At 47.9% G+C, this 18,151-nt stretch overlaps 1 long non-coding RNA gene across 1 annotated transcript; it reads right to left on the bottom strand.

Moving 5' to 3' along the window:
• Positions 1–11,293: 11,293 nt before the first annotated feature.
• LOC144676125 (uncharacterized) lies at positions 11,294–17,604 on the bottom strand. Its single transcript, XR_013575248.1, has 3 exons — positions 17,512–17,604; positions 13,646–13,765; positions 11,294–11,350 (listed from the first exon to the last, which is right to left on the bottom strand). It is a non-coding gene; the product is annotated as an uncharacterized LOC144676125 (long non-coding RNA).
• Positions 17,605–18,151: the final 547 nt, after the last annotated feature.

Here is an 18,151-nt window from a genome sequence, read left to right as displayed (position 1 = left end):
TGACGTTGGATAGGCAATGGCAAACATTCAAAGAGCGCATGGGTGAACTGCAACAATTGTTTATTCCTGTCTGGAGCAAAAGTAAAACAGGAAAGGTGGCCAAACCATGGCTTACGAGGGAAATTAGAGAGAGTATTAGATGCAAGGAAGAGGCATACAAATTGGCCAGAAAAAACAACAGACCTGAGGATTGGGAGCAGTTTAGAATTCAGCAAAGGAGGACTAAGGGATTGATTAAGAAGGGGAAAATAGAGCATGATAGTAAGCTTGCAGGGAACATAAAAACTGACTGTAAAGGTTTCTATAGGTATGTGAAGAGAAACAGATTGGTGAAGACAAATGTAGGTCCCTTACAGTCAGAAACAGGGGAATTTATAATGGAGAACAAAGAAATGGCTGACCAACTAAATACATACTTGTGTTCTGTCTCCACAAAGGAGGACACAAATAACATACCAGAAATGTTGGTGTGGAAGAATAAAATACATCTACAGGACAACTAAGGGTTAAACGGTTAAAACCATAGTGGAATACTACAGCACAGTTCCCTCTTTTGTTCTAGCAGGTACACCTGCAGCTGCCAGCTAGTTGAGCAGGAAAGGAGAAAAGGAGTATCATAAACAAGCTTCCTAGAATCCTTGAGACAAGGCTAGGATGTGTGCCCCCAACACAAAGAGACAGGATCAAGCAATGGTCATCTGTTCTCTAGAGTGTACACCCCCTAGCACTAAAGATAAGGTCAAGCATGGTTATCTATTCTCTGTCTCACTTTTTTATTACCAGATGAGCTTCCCCCAATATCCTGTATAGTCATAAATTAGAATAGACTAATTGTGTGTTGCATGCCAAAGACAATGATTCTCAATGTAATTAATTAATGAAGGTTAGGCAGTCTTATCACCTTCAAGCTCTTTGATATGTACAACTTTTACTATAAATATGTGTGTACTGTGATGCTTCCTCAGAGTGCCGGCTAACTCCGTTGTATGCTGCTGGGCTCTCTATGATATCATGATTCAATAAAGACTTCCAAGACAAACCTCCTGGGTCTGAGTATTCACTCCGTTTTCCGCGACAAATTGGCGACGAGGATGGGATCCAACTGAAGTCCAGTAACCTCTTAAATTGGAGAGGTGATTGAAATCCTGGGCTGTTGAATCTCTAAAAAAAGAACCCTCACGGAGAAAGGGAGGATTAACTCTCCTAAGTTAGGGAGAGTACGAACTGCATCCTAGCTGAGAGGGGGATTGCAGTGAAAGCATCCTAGCTGAAAGGGGGAGTGCTAGAAAAAGGGTAGCTACCGACCAGACTCAAAAGACCCAAGGAACTGGAGGACTTGTTCAGGAACTCTTAAACACCGGTGAGCGCATAGGGTAGGAAACGCGCCGCGCTGTTAATTGTGTTTTCTCTTCAGAAAAATGGGAGATCGCAACAGCAGAGCGGGCTCTGCCACTCCCCCCGCTTCGCAAAGTACTAAGAACAAACTGAAACCGGAGCTTAAATCAGGAACTTTGAAGATGGGCAAGAAAACGGAATGAAAAATGGATGGAGGTTAAAAAAAAGGTAGTAGTAGTATACGCAGGGGTTCGAGTCCCATGGAGGTGAAAAGTAAGTAATTTCTGTGTTTTCTTTTGTGTCCATTATGGTCCTGAAATTGTCCAATATGTTTCTGATTGGGTTAAATGGACTCAAAGTAAAGGAGAGAGCTTCCCACCAGCTGGAACTTTTAATCGGGACAGATTTGAGCCGCTTATAATATGTTTTAAGGGAGGTAGATAGTTCGCCACTGAATTTTCTGTAACTTAAAAAAAAAATTGAATTGATCTAAGTTACAAGAGCTGTTTGTGTTGAAGAGAGAGAGAGAGAGAGAAAGAGGGTACCCCTAGGGGGTTAATGAGTAACTCACAAGCAGCAGCAGAGAAAATGTGGAGCTTTCGTCAGTTTGAAGGTCCCTATAGGTGGAGCCTTCACGATCCCTTTATTCCCCCCACTGTTACTCGAAGCTTCGTTTAGAGTTAAGTTCAATATTACAGGAGTATCGATACATACCTTTATGTATGTGTTTGTTTGTGTGCAAGGAAGCATTTGTATGTGAGCTTTAATGTGTTTTCTTCCCTGAATTGTCTTTTGTGTGTGTAGTTGGGCACTTTAGAGTCGAAAGCCCCATATTAGATTAAAGGAAAAGTTTATTCAAATATTCCAAAGTCTTGAGTATAAGGTTTGAGTTGAGATTTCTGGCAAAAATCGTAATTTGAAGGGAGTGTAAAGATAAAACAGGGCTTGCCTTTATCTCATCCTTGAGATGAACCAACCTTTGTACCACCCCCTTGTAGACTAGTAGGGAATAACCCTCATCAGCAGCTTCCAAGCTGATTGGGATTAATACATACGAGTTCGTATTCTAAAATTCTGAGAAAAAGAAATTACTTGAAATTCAGAAGGATTCTAGGAAAATGAAAAGACGTAAACACAAGGTCTAGATGGTTCCAATGGATAAAAAGGGGTTTCTTAAGAAGAGATGAATTAAATATGAAAGGAAATCTGCTTTCCAACAGCACTGTAATTTGAATTTGGGACAATCTTGAGATGTAAAGTGCAGTGTAATTTAACAGGTTACTTTTGAATCACTAGGATGCTGTCTAAGATAAAGAATGTGTTGATAAACATACGGAAATTATAACTTGGATACAAATCGTTACACATGAAAAAGAAGTTGTTTTAATTCTGATAGTGTAAATTACAGTTCTTACAAAGTTTAAAAATTTGAGGTTTGGTTCTTGATAAAGTTCTCAAAAGGGAATTTTCATTTTAAAAGGTCTGACAACAATTGGCACTAATTCAAATGCTGCGAGCTTTTGTGTTTGTAAGTCTGTTCCCAAAATATGAAGCTAAGCTCAAGACCTTGGCAAAGTTTGGCAGAAATCCAATTTTTGGCCGAGTTAATGAATCTGGGATAATTCTAAAAGAAACGGGTCAGACACAATTTAGTGGGTTTCTTTTAAGACAATAAAATCTTTGAGAAGAAGAAAAGGAAGCAAAACTTGTCAATACCTGATTTCTGTTTTTAAAACTGTTATGAGAATATTTTAAAGTCTCTCCAGGCAACATGAACAAGATAAGATGGTAGCTGTTGCAAGTGTAATATGGTATGAGGCAAGTAGGAGAATGAGTCAGGGAAAGAGGACATAATGTACAAATTGTTTTAAGGGAAATGAATTTGATAATCTGGCCATCAACTGAAGCATTGGAACTGCACAGGGGGAGATAAGCAAAGATCTAGAGACAGAGATCTCCGTTGAAATGGAATAGTTAATATGGCCTAAAGAGTAAGGAAACATTTTAAACAATCCAAGACAATAGAGAAACTGAACTCCAGAGAACCTTAGGATGATCATGGCCAGGAAAGAAAACTTAGAGGTAAAGGGAAAGCTGGAAAAAGGCTAAACAGATGTATTACTGACTATATTAATGTGCCTGCAAGCTACAAAAAGTAAAACCACAGGATTAACACCTTGATGACAGGCAGAGTTAAGCGGTTCCCAGAGAGAACCATCACTGGAAGTGAAAATACCGAGCCATTGAAAGATAGGATAAGAAGGTGCATTGTAGAGTTGTTTAAGGAATTGAGGTCTGACATGAGACAGCAGCAGGAGGGAGTAAACTGGAAGGAGTTTACCCAGATGGATTCAGATCAGGGAACTCATTTCACAGGGAGAGACATTAAAGAAGTGTGTAATCTTATGAAGCTTAAACAGAAATTCCATATTCCTTACCACCCCCAGAGTCCAGGGATGGTGGAAAGGATGAACTGAACTTAAAAAAAAAACATCAATCAAGAGACAGGGAACAGCCCAATATTCTAATGCGCCGTGGGCTACCCCAATCAGGACCGACAGGTTCACCCCATTTGAAATGATAACAGGAAGGGCCATGCTATTACCTGAAGGTATTATAGTAGGAGATGTAGGGCCACAGAAAGGAAAAATACAGGACAATGTAAGGGAATTAAGTAGGCAATTACATGAGTGGAGAGAGGAAGTCAGAGACCGACAGGTGATTAAGGATATGGAAACAGGCAAATCCAAAGAGCAACAATGGACCATACCAGGTAATTATGACAGGTGATACATGCACACTTGTAGATATGAGAACGGGAAGTAAATGGAGGCATTACACACAGTTAAAGATACATGACAATTGACCAAGCGGTAACCCAGAGAACGGGAGCCGATGTTAATGTCTCCACAGATCTACGATCCTGGTCGTGGGCCTATCAGTACTGGCAACAAGGTCGGGGATCATCACTGCCCATCCCGCACCGCAGGAGGAACTTTGGTACAGCACGGACAGTGCCGAATGCGACGCAACGGGGAATGATAAATGTGACAGTAGGAGAACAAGTGCTTTCAAATTGTAGTAAGGGTTTGCTTCAGATCCAGCATGGGAGGTTCGCCCAAAAGAGCCACTACCCAGCCACCGCCCACCTCTACTTTCACAGTCTGAGTAGAGATAATTGAAGCCTCTCAAACCACACTGACTGACCCATCTTGTCCGACTATGTATCCAGGACCGACGAATGATTTGGTACTGGTTAATCAGAAGTTTTGTATGATAATATACACCATGAGCTGGTACCCGTAGTCTTGAATGTATCCGGTGTCGTCCTGCCCCAATGGTGCTCAACCCATACCCAAGCACTCTATACGGCTCTGAGGCGCCAATTGATGACTGAAGCAGTTCAGTTCAGTGGCGAGATACGATCAGGCTTGGGAGGGAACCGTGTTAAGCGCAGCCTGATAAATGATGCCGCTATGATACTCAACATTGTTGGACATCATTGGTTAATCCAAAGCCTGGCTACCGTGCTTGAAAGTCATGTGGGGACTATCAATAAATTAATTGAAATAGGAAAAAATATTTCAGACAAAGCGAGCAGAAATGATGTTTGCAACACCTATGGATCTTGGGCACTGGAACAAGCCCGAGAAAATTTAAGACAGACTAAAGAAGGGGTAGTCCCTTTATGGGTAACTAATGAGCATCTATTGAATCTCTCATGACACAGGAATCATGACTTGACCGGTTGGCAGCTCAGGGGTTTAACACGTGTATATCGAATGAATGTTGAATGTATAGTGAATAGTAATATGTTAATAGGTATTGTATTAGTAATACCTGTCATACCTATGTCAATGACATAACCCAGGCAAGACGCCCACAGTGACTGCTGGTACGGGACCCCAGCCATGGGGCCCGTTTGTACACTTACAAATGGACTTTATACAAATGCCTAAATGTATGGAATATAATTATGTTTTAGTTCTAGTATGTTTGTTCTCGCGATGGGTGGAGGCGTATCCCACCCGACGAAATTATGCTGTTGTTGTTGTAAAATTGTTGTTCATTTTACTGCTAAAGTGAAAAAGGAACTGTCGAAGGCCTTACAATGCAACCATCACCTTTCCTGCCCATACCACCCCCAAGTCTACTGGAGCGATGGAAAGACAAAATGGTATTCTGAAAAACAACCTAAATTATGTGAAGAAACTGGTTTGAAATGGCCTGAAGCTCTACCCTTGGCGCTCATGGCTATGCACTCTCACGCTAACCGTACCACCTCCCTCTCTCCTTATGAAGTTGTAATGGGATGTCCTATGCACCTCCCAGTGACCCCACCCTTGTCTGCTAGGGAAATGGACATCCACGCTATGGATGAGGGAATGATTACATATTGTATAGTGCTCACTAATTCTCTCAAGAGCTTACATATACAGGTAGTAGAAGCTCAGAAAAAGCCCATCATTGAAGATTGCCATCAATACCAGCCCGGGGACCTAGTCCTTGTAAAGACCTTCAGGAGAAAGAACTGTTTGGAACCTCGATGGGAAGGACCTTTCCAAGTCCTGCTCACCACCCATATGGCCGTAAAGGTTGAAGGGCGCCCTTGTGGATCCATACATCGCACGTCAAGTGGACGCTGACCTTGGACGGAAGGGCTTGTGCAAGAAATTTAACTGAGCCGTCAGAATGCTGACTCTGATTTGGATCCTCTCCTGCGTGGTCCTTGCGGGGAGTGGAATACCAATTCTGCGGTTCAACGAATGCTGGCCGTAGCCTCGCAAGTTAATCGGACTAAATGTTGGATTTGTACTCATTTTCCTCTATGCAAAACAGCAGCTGAATTGCATGAGAGGGTGGAAAGGACCCTACCTTTTGTTGCTAACAACTCGAACGGCCCTGAAGGTTAAAGGGAAGGAAGACTGGGTCCACGCCACTCACTGTAAAAAAAGACATTGTCCGGCAACAATATAGCAGCTGTTACCAAGTGATCTAACTTGTATTATGTATTGAAACAGAAGGTTTGAGTAATTTTTATAAAAAAGATTCTTGGTGGTCTGTAATACTAGGTTGGTTCTCCGGTTGGGGAAGTTGGTTGCTATACGTTTTAATTGGGTTGGCCTGATAATCTACATCCCAGAGTACTTAAGGATGTGGCCCTAGAAATAGCGGCTGCATTGGTGGTCATCTTCCGAGATTCAATAGACTCTGGAACAGTTCCTACAGATTGGAGGATAGCTAATGTAACCCCACTATTTAAAAAGGGAGTCAGAGAGAAAACAGGGAATTATAGACCAGTCAGCCTGACATCGGTAGTGGGGAAAATTCTAGAGTCCATTATAAAAGACTTAATAGCTGAGCACGTGGAAAACAGTGGCAGAATCGGACAGAGTCAGCATGGATTTATGAAAGGTAAATCATGCTTGACAAATCTACTGGAATTTTTCGAGGATGTAACTAGCAGAGTTGATGAGGGGGAGCCAGTGGATGTGGTTCATTTGGACTTTCAGAAGGCTTTCGACAAAGTCCCACATAAGAGATTGGCGTGTAAAATTAAAGCACGTAGGATTAGGGGTAGTGTATTGAGATGGATAGAAAACTGGTTGGCAGACAGGAAACAAAGAGAAGGAAGAAACGGGTCTTTTTCCGAATGGCAGGCAGTGACTAGTGGGGTACCGCAGGGATCGGTGCTGGGATCCCAGTTATTCACATTATATATTAATGATTTAGATGAGGGAATTAATGTAATATCTCCAGGTTTGCAGATGACACAAAGCTGGGTGGGAGGGTGAGCTGTGAGGAGGATGCAGAGATGCTTCAGTGTGATTTGGACAAGCTGAGTGAGTGGGCAAATGCTTGGCAGATGCAGTATAATGTGGGTAAATGTGAGGTTATCCATTTTGGTAGCAAAAACAGGAAGGCAGATTATTATCTGAATGGCTATAAATTGAGAGAGGGGAATGTGCAACGAGACCTGGGTGTCCTTGTACACCAGTCGCTGAAGGTAAGCATGCAGGTGCAGCAGGCGGTAAAGAAGGCAAATGGTACGTTGGCCTTCATAGCCAGAGGATTTGAGTACAGGAACAGGGATGTCTTGCTACAATTGTGCAGGGCCTTGGTGAGACCACACCTGTAATATTGTGGTCAGTTTTGGTCTCCTTATCTGAGGAAGGATGTACTTGCTATAGAGGGAGTGCAGCGATGGTTTACCCGACTGATTCCTGGCATGGCGGGACTGACATATGTTGATAGATTGATTCGATTAGGATTATATTCGCTGGAGTTCAGAAGAATGAGGGGGGGAATCTCATAGAAACCTATAAAATTCTAACAGGACTAGACAGGGTAGATGCAGGAAGGATGTTCCCAATGGTGGGGGAGTCCAGAACCAGGGGTCACAGTCTGATGATATGGGGTCGACCATTTAGGACTGAGATGAGGAGAAATTTCTTCACCCAGAGAGTGGTGAGCCTGTGGAATTCATTACCACAGAAAGTAGTTGAGACCAAAACATTGTATGTTTTCAAGGAGGAGTTAGATATAGTTCATGGGGCGAAAGGGATCAAAGGGTATGGGGAGAAAGCGGGAGCAGGCTATTGAGTTGGATGATCAGCCATGATCATAATGAATGGCGGAGCAGGCTCGAAGGGCCGAATGGCCTACTCTTGCTCTGAGTTTCTATGTTTCTATGAAAGGGATAGCAGCATCGTGGATAGATCGGGAGAAACTGTCTCGTTGGGGGGAGGAGCGAGGACGAGAGGGACACAGATTTCAGTTAATCGGTAAAAGAAGCAATTGTGTTTTCCTGCTCATCAGGACACCGAACATGCCTAAGGGATTGGTTACAGCAAAAGTATGTAGGCTGGTGTATGAAGGAATTGAGAAGTTGGGAGCAGTATTACAAAGTTGGAGATCCTGTATACATGTCTGAGTTGGGAGGTTCCTCAGAACGAACTGTTCAGGACAGGAGAGGGACAGGCAAACTGTACTTCTGTCTCTCACCAACTGTCCGTACGCAGAAGGTGTTTTGAATTCTTTGTGAAGTGTGTTGTGGTGTGTTTTCCCAAACCCTCAGTGTGTCTGATCCACTTTACTAATCACTCACAGCAAACTCACATTATGATCAACATGGGTTAGTTTATTTACATTTAAAACCCGGGGCAGGAATGTTCACAATGTCAACCTCCACATTCACACCCACACACACTCGCACACCCGCGTATCCACTCTCATGCGCACTCACACAAACACACACACTCACACAAACATATTCTCACAAACACACATACACGCCTACTCACACACACACACAAACACATTCACGCTCACACCCTCACATTCAAACACTCACACACCCACACACATAGACATTTACACACACACACGCACACACACGTACACAAATGCACAGACACAGTAATGGAGGATAGAAAAAGGAAACTTTTACAATTATGGATAGTAACAGTACAAGAACCAGGGAGATTGAAATGAGTTGACGTGATTTACAGAGTCCGAGAAGAAAAAGTCCAAAGGGTATTTCAGATGTGACCGAGTTTAATCCTGAGTCCAGTGGGAGCTTACTGCACGCAAATTGAAAGCCTTGTTTCTGACAAGACAACTATGAAAACACTGTAAGTAGTTGATTCATTGGCTGCAAAAGCAGGCTGGTGATCATCTGAATTAGTGAAAGTTGCTAGAGAAATGCAGGACTTCTGTCCTGTTCCATGTCGCCGGACTCCTGCCTGGATTTATAATGGGGTTTTCCAATGTCAAACGTCACGCTGTCATTCCCACCTCCCACCACTGGTGGCGCTGTAGGGGGCTCCTCCTGGGGGAGAAGGGGAACAGGTGAACTTTCACCTTTCGGACGTGGCCTCGGGCAGCCGGGGATTGTGGGGAAGGGGGGAGGGGCTGGGGATCTTTGGACAATCCTGACACTCTCGTTCTGTGTCCCAGTCTCTCTTCAGGAACAATATTTCTCAATATCAGCTGCCTCGACGCAGGGCAGTGCCCTTTTCTCACAGATGAAAGGGAAGTGATCGGTACAACTGGCATCATTCCAGCCGTTCATTCTGATAATGGCGCAGTTTTCATTTCCTTTTGCATTATTCGGTTCACCCTGCTCCCATCGGGTAAAACTGGGAAATGGGGAAATAAAAAATACCGATAAAAATCCGACACATTCCTGCACAGAATCAGCAAGATTCCTACAGCCCTGTACAAATCCCAAACTAATCCCACTGTCCCGCTCTCTCCCCATAGCCCTGTATCAATCCCAAACTAATCCCACTGTCCCGCTCTCTCCCCATAGCCCTGTATCAATCCCAAACTAATCCCACTGTCCCGCTCTCTCCCCATAGCCCTGTATCAATCCCAAACTAATCCCACTGTCCCGCTCTCTCCCCATAGCCCTGTATCAATCCCAAACTAACCCCACTGTCCCGCTCTCTCCCCATAGCCCTGTATCAATCCCAAACTAATCCCACTGTCCCGCTCTCTCCCCATAGCCCTGTATCAATCCCAAACTAATCCCACTGTCCCGCTCTCTCCCCATAGCCCTGTATCAATCCCAAACTAATCCCACTGTCCCGCTCTCTCCCCATAGCACTGTATCAATCCCAAACTAATCCCACTGTCCCGCTCTCTCCCCATAGCCCTGTATCAATCCCAAACTAATCCCACTGTCCCGCTCTCTCCCCATCGCCCTGTATCAATCCCAAACTAATCCCCTTGTCCTGCTCTTTCTCTCCATGCGATGCTGGGACCCACCTCACTGGGGTCCCATCCACCCATTTCCAGTTTCCTTCACTCTCTCGATCTGTTAGTCCGATCCAGTGATCCCCAGGATTATTCTCGATAGATTTCTTTATGAAATTCTGCAGCAGATACAATGATGGAATGTGTTCAGTTAGTATGACTGCCTTAACTCACACAAACACGCACACACAACTGATCCCCAAAATACACCAAACCCTTCCTCAGGAAATTCTCCCTCATTCCCTCTGATTAAATATCGGGAAGACTGAAGCTGTTTTTTTCCATCTCTGTTCCAAACTCCATTCCCAAGTTACCGACTCCATCCTGGGAACTCTCTGAGTCTGAACCAGACTGTTCACAACCCTGGGGTTGTGTTTAACCTGGAGATGGGATTCCCACCTCATATCCACATCATCACCAAGACGGCCTCTTCCCAACTCCGTAACATCGCCCAGAACCACCCCGGGCTCAGCTCATCGACTGCTGGAACCCTCTTTCATGTAGTGTAGAGGGAGCATTACTCTGTATCTAACCCTGTGCTGTACCTGTCCTGGGAGTGTTTGATGGGGACAGTGTAGAGGGAGCTTTACTCTGTATCTAACCCTGTGCTGTACCTGTCCTGGGATTGTTTGATGGGGACAGTGTAGAGGGAGCTTTACTCTGTATCTAACCCCATGCTGTCCCTGTCCTGGGAGTGTTTGATAGGGACGGTGTAGAGGGAGCTTTACTCTGTATCTAACCCCATGCTGTATCCGTCCTGGGAATGTTTGATGAGGACAGTCTAGAGGGAGCTTTACTCTATATCTAACTCCGTGCTGTACCTGTCCTGGGAGTGTTTGATAGGGACGGTGTAGAGGGAGCTTTACTCTGTATCTAACCCCGTGCTGTACCTGTCCTGGGAGTGTTTGATGGGGACAGTGTAGAGGGAGCTTTACCCTGTATCTAACCCCATGCTGTACCTGTCCTGGGAGTGTTTGATGGGGACAGTGTAGAGGGAGCTTTACTCTGTATCTAACCCCATGCTGTACCTGTCCTGGGAGTGTTTTATGGGGACAGTGTAGAGGGATATTTTCTCTCTATCTCATTCTGACAGATGCGTCTGTCATTCTCACCTGTTCCTGTTCTGTATTTATGATGATGAAGTGTGAATTTTGGGATTCACATTGTTGTTTTGCCGAGTCCCAGTTTACTCTCTCCGTTGAGAATCTATAGCAATGATGATTATGAACTTTCCAGCCGTTCGGACAGGGAGACTCTGCAAAATTATAAAGACTTAATTCAGAGAAATACAATGAATCATTAGGAACTGGAGGAGGCCATTCAGCCCCTCTCGAGCCTGTTACACAGGAACAGGAGGATCCCATTCGGCCCCTCTCGAGCCTGTTACACAGGAACAGGAGGATCCCATTCGGCCCCTCTCGAGCCTGTTACACAGGAACAGGAGGAGACCATTCAGCCCCTCTCGAGCCTGTTACACAGGAACAGGAGGAGGCCATTCAGCCCCTCTCGAGCCTGTTACACAGGAACAGGAGGAGGCCATTCAGCCCCTCTCGGGTATTTTACACCATTCTATTGGATCTGCTCTGTATCTTAACTCCCTCGGTTCCGTGACCCTCCATCCCCAACAACAATCCCTCAATCTCAGTTTTGACGTTTCCCTTTGACCTCCGGCCCCCACAGTTTATTTCGGGGGTGGGGGGGAGAGTTCCTGATTTCCGCTCCCCTTTGTGTGAAGAGGTGTTTCCTGATGTCCCCCCTGAACATCCTGGCTCGAATTTTAACCTTCTTCCCGCTTGTTCTCGACTCCCCCTCCCCGGCTCCCCCACAACCCACCGGATCAGAGGAAATAGTTTCTGTCCATCGACCCAATCGAATCTCTTTATTGCTTTAAACGCCTCGGGTCCGGTCGCTGTGGTTTTGTTTGTCGGCCTCAGGTTTCGAGTTTGGCTCACCCGCCTGCACCTTATCCAATCTCCTCAATCTGTCGGACAGACCCCCAGACAGGGGTTGGGAGTGGCGAGACAGGGAGTAGGGGTGGGGAGACAGGGGGTAGGGGTGGGGAGACAGGGGGTGGGGGTGGGGAGACAGGGGGTGGGGGTGGGGATGGGGAGACAGGGGGTGGGGGGGGAGACAGGGCGTGGGGGTGGGTAGACAGGGCTTGGGGTGGGGGAGTGGAGACAGGGGGTGGGGGGGGAGACAGGGGGTGGGGGTGGGGAGACAGGGGGTGGGGGTGAGGAGACAGGGGGTGGGGGTGGGGAGACAAGGGGTGGGGGTGGGGAGACAGGGGGAGGGGGTGGGGAGACAGGGGGTGGGTGTGAGGAGACACGGGGTTGGGGGGGAGACGGGGTGGGGGTGGGGAGACAGGGGGTAGGGGTGGGAAGACAGGGGGTGGGGGTGGGGATGGGGAGACAGGGGGTGGGGGGGGAGACAGGGGGTGGGGGTGAGGAGACAGGGGGTGGGGGTGAGGAGACAGGGGGTGGGGGGGGAGACAGGGGGTGGGAGTGGAGAGACAGGGGGTGGGGGTGGGGAGACAAGGGGTGGGGGTGGGGAGACAGGGGGGAGGGGGTGGGGAGACAGGGGGTGGGGGTGAGGAGACACGGGGTTGGGGGGGAGACAGGGGGTGGGGGTGGGGAGACAGGGGGTAGGGGTGGGAAGACAGGGGGTGGGGGTGGGGATGGGGAGACAGGGGGTGGGGGGGGAGACAGGGGGTGGGGGTGGAGAGACAGGGGGTGGGGGTGGGGTGATGGGGTGGGGGTGGGGAGACAGGGCGTGGGGGTGGGGTGGGGAGGCTGGGGAGGGTGGGGGTGGGGAGACAGGACGTGGGGTGGGGGTGGGGAGACGGGGCAGGGTGGGCAGACAGGGGGCGGGGGTGGGGAGACAGGGAGACAGGGGGCGGGGTGACGGGGCGGGGGCGGGAGACAGGGGGCGAGGGCGGAGAGACAGGGGATGGGGGCGGGGAGACAGGGGCGGGTAGACAGGGGGTGGGGGTGAGGGAGGGGAGACAGGGGATGAGGGAGGGGAGACAGGGGATGAGGGAGGGGAGACAGGGGGTGAGGGAGGGGAGACAGGGGGTGGGGGTGGGGGTGGGTAGACAGGGGGTTGGAGTGGGTAGACGGGGTGGGGGAGGGGAGACAATGTGTGGGGTGGGTAGACAGGGTGGGGGTGGGGGTGGGGAGACAGGGGGTGGGGGTGGGGAGATAGGGGGTGGGGTGGGGGGACAGCGGGTGGGGAGGCAGGTGGGGGGAGACAGGGGGTCGGGGAGACGGGGTGTGGGGCTGGGGAGACGGGGTGTGGGGCTGGGGAGACGGGGTGTGGGGCCGGGGAGACGGGGTGTGGGGCCGGGGAGACGGGGTGTGGGGGCGGGGAGACGCGGTGTGGGGGCGGGGAGACGGGGTGTGGGGGCAGGGAGACGGGGTGTGGGGGCGGGGAGACAGGGGGTGGGGGTGGGGGTGGGGTTGGGGAGACAGGGGGTGGGGGCGATCCCAATGGGACAGAGTGTGGGATGGTGGGAGAGTGGGGAAGGGGGTGGGGGCCGACAGCACCAACTCACCCGAGTAGTTCCGGAGGACGGCGCAGAAGGATCTTCGGTCCTGGAGCGTCTGTTCAAGGGTCTCGGACATATTCCGGATCTTTCCATTCAGCCCCGTCATGTTCTTGTCCATCTGTAGGACTGAGAGAATCACAGGGTCATAGAACTTACAGGGTCAAAGAACCACAGGGTCTGAAGTGCACAGAAGGAGGCCATTTGGCCCATCGTGTCCGCACCGGCACTCCGAATGAGCGTTCGGACCCAGTGCCATTGCCCTGCCTTTTCCCCCCTGTACCCCTGCACATTGTATCTGTTCAAATAACCATCCAATGCCCCCTTGAATGCCTCAATTCAACCTGCCTCTCCCACATGACCAGGCAGCACATCCCAGAGCCGAACCGCTCGGCCTGCGAAAACGTTTTCTCTCACATCGCGTTTGATTCCTTCGCAAATCGCTTAAAAATCTGTGTCCTCTGGGCCCAGTGTGAACAGCTTCTCCCCGTCTCCTCTCTCCATCCCCCTCTTGACTCTGAACGTCTCCATCAAATCCCCTCTCAGCCTCCTTCTCTCCGAGGAGAATAATCCCAACCTCTCCCGTCTCTGCTCGAAACTGAAGCTTCTCATCCCCAGAAAATCCGTCTAAACCTCTTCTGCGTTTTCTCTCCAATGTGTTCAAATCCTTCCGATAATGTGGCTCTGAGCGGAAACACGCTGTGATGGGTGTGGGTTATATCAGAGTGTTACAGTGAGGGGTGTGGGGTATATCAGAGTGTTACAGTGAGGGGTGTGGGATATATCAGAGTGTTACAGTGAGGGGTGTGGGATATATCAGAGTGTTACAGTGAGGGGTGTGGGGTATATCAGAGTGTTACAGTGAGGGGTGTGGGATATATCAGAGTGTTACAGTGAGGGGTGTGGGGTATATCAGAGTGTTACAGTGAGGGGTGTGGGATATATCAGAGTGTTACAGTGAGGGGTGTGGGATATATCAGAGTGTTACAGTGAGGGGTGTGGGATCTATCAAAGTGTTACAGTGAGGGGTGTGGGATATATCAGAGTGTTACAGTGAGGGGTGTGGGGTATGTCAGAGTGTTACAGTGAGGGGTGTGGAGTATGTCAGAGTGTTACAGTGAGGGGTGTGGGATATATCAGAGTGTTACAGTGAGCGGTGTGGGGTATATCAGAGTGCTACAGTGGGGGGTGTGGGGTATATCAGAGTGCTACAGTGAGGTGTGTGGGTTATATCAGAGTGCTACAGTGAGGGGTGTGGGGTATATCAGAGTGTTACAGTGAGGGGTGTGGGGTATATCAGAGTGTTACAGTGAGGGGTGTGGGATATATCAGAGTGTTACAGTGAGGGGTGTGGGATCTATCAGAGTGTTACAGTGAGGGGTGTGGGATATATCAGAGTGTTACAGTGAGGGGTGTGGGATATATCAGAGTGTTACAGTGAGGGGTGTGGGGTATATCAGAGTGTTACAGTGAGGGGTGTGGGATATATCAGAGTGTTACAGTGAGGGGTGTGGGGTATATCAGAGTGTTACAGTGAGGGATGTGGGATATATCAGAGTGTTACAGTGAGGGGTGTGGGGTATATCAGAGTGTTACAGTGAGGGGTGTGGGATATATCAGAGTGTTACAGTGAGGGGTGTGGGATATATCAGAGTGTTACAGTGAGGGGTGTGGGGTATATCAGAGTGTTACAGTGAGGGGTGTGGGGTATATCAGAGTGTTACAGTGAGGGGTGTGGGGTATATCAGAGTGTTACAGTGAGGGGTGTGGGATCTATCAGAGTGTTACAGTGAGGGGTGTGGGGTATGTCAGAGTGTTACAGTGAGGGGTGTGGGGTATGTCAGAGTGTTACAGTGTGGGGTGTGGGATATATCAGAGTGTTACAGTGAGGGGTGTGGGGTATATCAGAGTGCTACAGTGAGGGGTGTGGGGTATATCAGAGTGCTACAGTGAGGGGTGTGGGGTATATCAATGTGTTACAGTGAGGGATGTGGGATATATCAGAGTGTTACAGTGAGGGGTGTGGGATATATCAATGTGTTACAGTGAGGGATGTGGGATATATCAGAGTGTTACAGTGGGGGATGTGAGATACATCAGAGTGTTAGAGTGAGAGGTGTGTGATATATTTCAATATTAGGGAGAATCATGTGGGACATATCAGAGTGTTACAGTGAGGGGTGTGGGATATATCAGAGTGTTACAGTGAGGGGTGTGGGATATATCAGAGTGTTACAGTGAGGGGTGTGGGATATATCAGAGTGTTACAGTGAGGCGTGTGGGATATATCAGAGTGTTACAGTGAGGGGTGTGGGATATATCAGTGTGTTACAGTGAGGGGTGTGGGACATATCAGTGTGTTACAGTGAGGGGTGTGGGATATATCCGAGTGTTACAGTGAAGCATGTGCAATATATGAGAGTATAACAGTGTGGATTGTGTGATATCAGTGTGTTAAAGTGAAGAATGTGTAATATTTCATAATGTTTCAGTGATGTGTGTAGGAACTATCAGACTGTTACAGTGAGGGGTGTGTGGTATATCAGGGAGTTACAGTGAGGGGTGTGGGATATATCAGAATGTTACAGTGAGGGGTGTGGGAACTATCAGAGTGTTACAGTGAGGGGTGTGTGATATATCAGAGTGTTACAGTGAGGGGTGTGGGATATATCAGAGTGTTACAGTGTGGGTTGTGGGAAATATCAGAGTGTTACAGTGTGGGTTGTGGGAAATATCAGAGTGTTACAGTGAGGGGAGTGGAATATAGCAGAGTGTTACAGTGAGGGGCGTGGGATATATCAGAGTGTTAAAGTGAGGGGTGTAGGATATATCAGAGTGTTACAGTGAGGGATGTGGGATATATCAATGTGTTGCAGTGAGGGGAGTGGGAACTATCAGAGTGTTACAGTGAGGGGTGTGGGGTATATCAGAGTGTTACAGTGAGGGGTGTGGGATATATCATACTGTTACAGTGAGGGGTGTGGGATATATCAGGGTGTTACAGTGAGGGGTGTGGGATATATCATACTGTTACAGTGAGGGGTGTGGGATATATCAGGGTGTTACAGTGAGGGGTGTGGGATATATCAGAGTGTTACAGTGAGGGGTGTGGGATATATCAGAGTGTTACAGTGAGGGGTCTGGGATATATCAGAGTGTTCCAGTGAGGGGTGTGTGATATTTCAGCGTGTTACAGGGAGGGATGTGGGATATATCAGACTGTTAGAGTGAGGGGTGTGGGGTATGCCTGAGTGTTACAGTGAGGGGTGTGGGATATATCAGTTTGTTTCTGTGAGAGGTGTGGGATTTATCAACATTTTACACTGAGGTGCGTGGTGTAAATCAGTGTTTTACAGTGAGGGGTGTGAGATATATCAGAGTGTTACAGTGAGGGGTGTGGAGTATATTGGAATGTTACAGTGAAGGGTGTGGGATATATCAGAGTGTTACAGTGAGGGCTGCCTAATATATCAGGGTGTTATAGGGAGGTGTGTGGAATATATCAGATTGTTACGGTGAAGGGTGTGGGATATATCAGATTGTTACGGTGAAGGGTGTGGTATATATCAGATTGTTACGGTGAGGGGTGTGGGGAATATCAGTGTTCTAGTGAGTGGTGTGGAATATATCAGTGTTAGTGTGAGAGGGTTTGAATGTATGAATAAACTACGCTACTGATTTAAATCTAGAGAGATGTTGCTGCTTCTCCCTTTAAAGTCTGACCTCACAAACTGAGGGCTTTGGTAAACACACCACAGCCTATTTCCAACATGAAAACACCCCTGCTTACGGACAGAGGGTGAGAAAATAAAGGAGTTCAGTATTGCCTCCGTTCAATCTCTGTAACAGGTTCAGTGTCAGATTCAGTTTCCTACCTTGGACTCTCAGCCCTATCGCAATAACCAAACTGATGATTAGGACAATGAGGCAGGCGATGCCAAGATGTGTTGAAGTTATTGATCTTCTTCCTCCAACTGGTTCCTGCCCAGTTTTACCTGGAATAGAGAAGTAAAGATTGACCCATGTTGAGCAACCCGTGTTACTGCACGGAACAGACAATGGTGACGTATCTACCCCACTTATCAAGAGAAACAACAACCACGTTACTCGTTTATATCCCTCGTTTCACATCCCAGTGCACGGTACAGGAGCGTTATCAAAGAGAATCGAACACCGAGTCACACAGGGAGATATTAGGGACAGGAAACCAAAAGCTCAGACACAGAGATCGGTACAAGGAGCGTCTTAAAGGAGGAGAGAGAAACAGAGAAATTGAGGCAGAGAGAGAGAGAGAGAGATAGATAGGCGGAGAGGTTCAGCGAGAGCTTTTTGCAGTTTAGGGTCCAGGCAGCTGAAGGCTTCGGGGAATTACCATAGGTACAGAGTAAAGCCCCTCTACAGTCCCTGTCAAACGCTCCCAAGACAGGGACAGCACGGGGTTAGAAAGAGAGTAAAGCTCCATCTACACTGTCCCCATCAAACACTCCCAGGACAGGTACAGCTCAGGTTTAGATA

The sequence above is a fragment of the Cetorhinus maximus genome, unplaced genomic scaffold (genome assembly GCF_964194155.1).
Source record: "Cetorhinus maximus unplaced genomic scaffold, sCetMax3.hap1.1 HAP1_SCAFFOLD_1370, whole genome shotgun sequence".
Lineage (NCBI taxonomy): Eukaryota > Metazoa > Chordata > Chondrichthyes > Lamniformes > Cetorhinidae > Cetorhinus > Cetorhinus maximus.
Note: the sequence above shows the minus strand (reverse complement) of the source record. Positions and strands in the feature narration are given on the sequence as shown.